Source organism: Arachis ipaensis, chromosome B08 (genome assembly GCF_000816755.2).
Source record: "Arachis ipaensis cultivar K30076 chromosome B08, Araip1.1, whole genome shotgun sequence".
Classification (NCBI taxonomy): domain Eukaryota; kingdom Viridiplantae; phylum Streptophyta; class Magnoliopsida; order Fabales; family Fabaceae; genus Arachis; species Arachis ipaensis.
In genome coordinates, this window is record NC_029792.2 from 72091401 (window position 1) to 72094640 (window position 3240).

The 3240-nt window shown below is 35.0% G+C and overlaps 1 pseudogene; it reads left to right on the forward strand.

Annotated features, from left to right (window-relative positions):
• LOC107611109 overlaps positions 1730-3240 on the forward strand; it is a 14597-nt pseudogene continuing 13086 nt past the window's right edge.

Below are 3240 nucleotides of genomic sequence, written 5' to 3' on the forward strand. Positions count from 1 at the left end.
TGAATAAATGTGAGAAAATATGATAAAATCCCCCAAAATAAGCACAAGATAAACCACAAAATCGGGGTTTATCACTCACCCTCTTTAAAATGTGACTTTGTATGTTCTCACAAAGACCATTTTGCAACTCTACAAAACTCATGGTGCATGGAATAGCAAAGAAAAACAGATATTTACAAACAGAAGTTACTCCTTCGTATGTGTTTAGTATAATTTTACCGTTATAATACACTCACAAAGTTGCAATACCTTCCATAACCTCAACTTTACCTAACCCAATTTTTTTGACACTACTAATTGTCAAAAAAGCTCACAAGTATGAAAAAAGAAGAATGAAGGTAAAAAATACAGATGAAAAAAGATAAATTGGTAATGGTATTTATAAATAAGACTCTCATTTATAATTTTTTTTATACAAAATGTAAACTATATTTTATAACTTTTGAATAAAGATATAAAGATATTAAAACATTCAAAACGCAGAACATATTTTGCTCCTTCAAAAAATAAAAAAAAAAATAAAAGCATATGTAAAACACAGCTTGAGTTTTGCAAGTTGCAATTTTAAAAAAATTGTGCAAAGGCCTAAAATTACTTTATACTCGTCTATTTCAACATCAAATCCCACATTCCTTTTGATATAAATAAAATGAGCCACCAAATTGAGAGATACATTGAGAAATAAAAAACAAAAATCGTACGAGTATAGCCCCCATTAGTTATCAAATATTATTGAAATGTATGTAATATTGTACTACTGCTTACAGAAGAAAATGACAATTAAAATTAAGCTGTATAAGGCTTTCTCTCCAGCAACTGGATATGGCAGCGAAACCCAAGAAAACTTGGCAGGATGCCAGGATATATAAAGAACATAGATAAAATATAATATGGTGAGGAGCCTGGAGGAACACACGATAATTGTTATTTTCTGAGACAAATAGAAAAAGAGAGAGAAACATGAAGGATATTCGATTTCCAACTTGTCCATCTCCGTTCGTCACACGACAACCGCACTATCTTTTGTTCTGCCCAAACAATAATTCATTCTTCTTCTTTTTCTTCTTCTCTCTTCCTTTTCTCTAAATTTTGAACATTTTGATTCTACAATCGAACTTTTCCTTTACAAATTACCCAATTTGCCACACGTTATTCTAATCGATCGCTTTGTATCGGACAATGCCAAGCATACTTGGGATTAAAGGGCTCCACTTTCCTAGTTGGCTCGGTCACTCACTCTTCTCTGACTCTCACTCTCTCAATGTTCTGACCTTTGCTGTCTGCCATTTGCCGCCGGTGGCCTACGTCTCCTTCGTCTGCTCGGCTTCGCGCACAGCCACACGTCGCTCTCTACTTTCTGCTCTGCTTATATATATATATATATTTAAAAATTTTGTAATAGATAAACTCTTACAAGTCTATGAGTCGAGTCTAGGTCAGCTTCACGAGTTTATTTAGACTCGCGAGTTTGACAATCTTGAGTGCAAGAGATTAAAGGCTTCATTCCACTTTGTGTGCTTGATGAATGCGACTTCCATGTTATTGGTAATCCTAAATTTTTCAACCATTTTGCTTTCCACTCTACTTGCTCATTCTTCTCTTGTGAAATTCATCTTCTGCTTTTGCTCTAGAAATGTATGTAATAGTTTAATGCTTTGAGATTTTATCTTTCTTGTTATTCTATTTTTATATTTTTTACACCTTTCAGATCAGATAGAAGAGGGAAAAAATGGTGAAATCATCACAATATGAAAGATTCTCAAAGGATTTTGTAATGGAAGGGGTAGCAGCAATCATGTTGAAGAGTGCCGCGGCACCAATCAAGAGAGTGAAACTTCTATTGCAAAACCAAGTTGAAATGATTAAAAGAGGGCAACTCAAGAAACCATACATGGGTGTGTATGATGGATTTAAGAGGGTGTTTGTAGTTTATTGCTATCTTGATTGGTATTAGATAACTCTAGACCCTTCTCAAGTTTGTGAAGTAAATAGGTCATGGATCATTGTAATCTTCCACAATTTTTATTTCTTTTCCATGTATCTCTTAGTAATATAGATAAAATAAGGAAGTGGAAACAGAAAACATAGCATGGATCTCGCATGTGCTGCATTTGTATCCATCCTGTATTGAGTTCGGTCTGCACAAGCATCCCGCATTAACACAGGGTCCGGGGAAGGGCCGCATCCAAAGGGTGTAATGTACGCAGTTTAACCTGATAATTACATTAGTAGCTGTTTCCACGGCTTGAACCTGTGACCTTAAGATCACACGGAGATAACTCTATCATTGCTCCAAGGGGAAATATGTTATTCTATTGCATTTTGATGGGATGACGCAAATATGCGTTGTAATAGCCAATCTCATTTTTCTAAAATATATTTGTCCAATTTGTTTACAATTAACACTGGAAGACTTTTATGTATTTTTATTGTCAATGCATGTCTAATAGCATCAGCAAGGTATTGGCACTAAAATAAAATAATGGCCAATACATATGGAAGACTGTTTGTTTTTACTGTTGTATATTCCCATCAATTAATGTGATTGTGTGTCAACTTTCAAATAATGGTTTTCTGTATTTGTTTGAAATAATGTTTGAGCAAATAGTTGATTGGTCTATAGGCTTTCAATTTTGCATTCAAAGGTTACTTCAAAAGCATTTTTGGGCAATCCAAATAGAGAGACGGGTACATTAAGTGGTTTGCTGGAAATGTGGCTTCAGGAAGTGCCATGGGAGCAACTACTTCACTGCTTCTTTATCATTTAGATTATGCACGAACACGATTGGGTACTGATGCATTGGAGTACCGTGCTACCGGTCAGCGCCAGTTTAAGGGGCTAGTTGATGTGTATCGTAAAACCTTGTTAAGTGATGCCAGGGCATTTTGGCTAATTTCACTGACCTTTTCTTTATGGTTTTAAGGTAGTTTCATGCATTTTCTTAGGAAATAAGCAAGTTTTGGGTAAATAATCACTTACATCTTGATTCAAGTAAACATTGTGAATTTTACATGATTTCATGAGAATTATGCATGAATTAAAGGACAAATTGAATGATGCATGTCTCATAACTTGGATCAGAGCTTTGATGCACTTTATTGCTTGATTTCAGGAAAAAGGAAGCAAGGAAGAACCACGTTAGCAGCCATGTTAGTCTAGCTAACGTGACCACTAATGTGGAATGAAGGCTAGCTTGCAACATTAATGAGAAAAGTGATTGCCAATAACGCCTTCGTGAG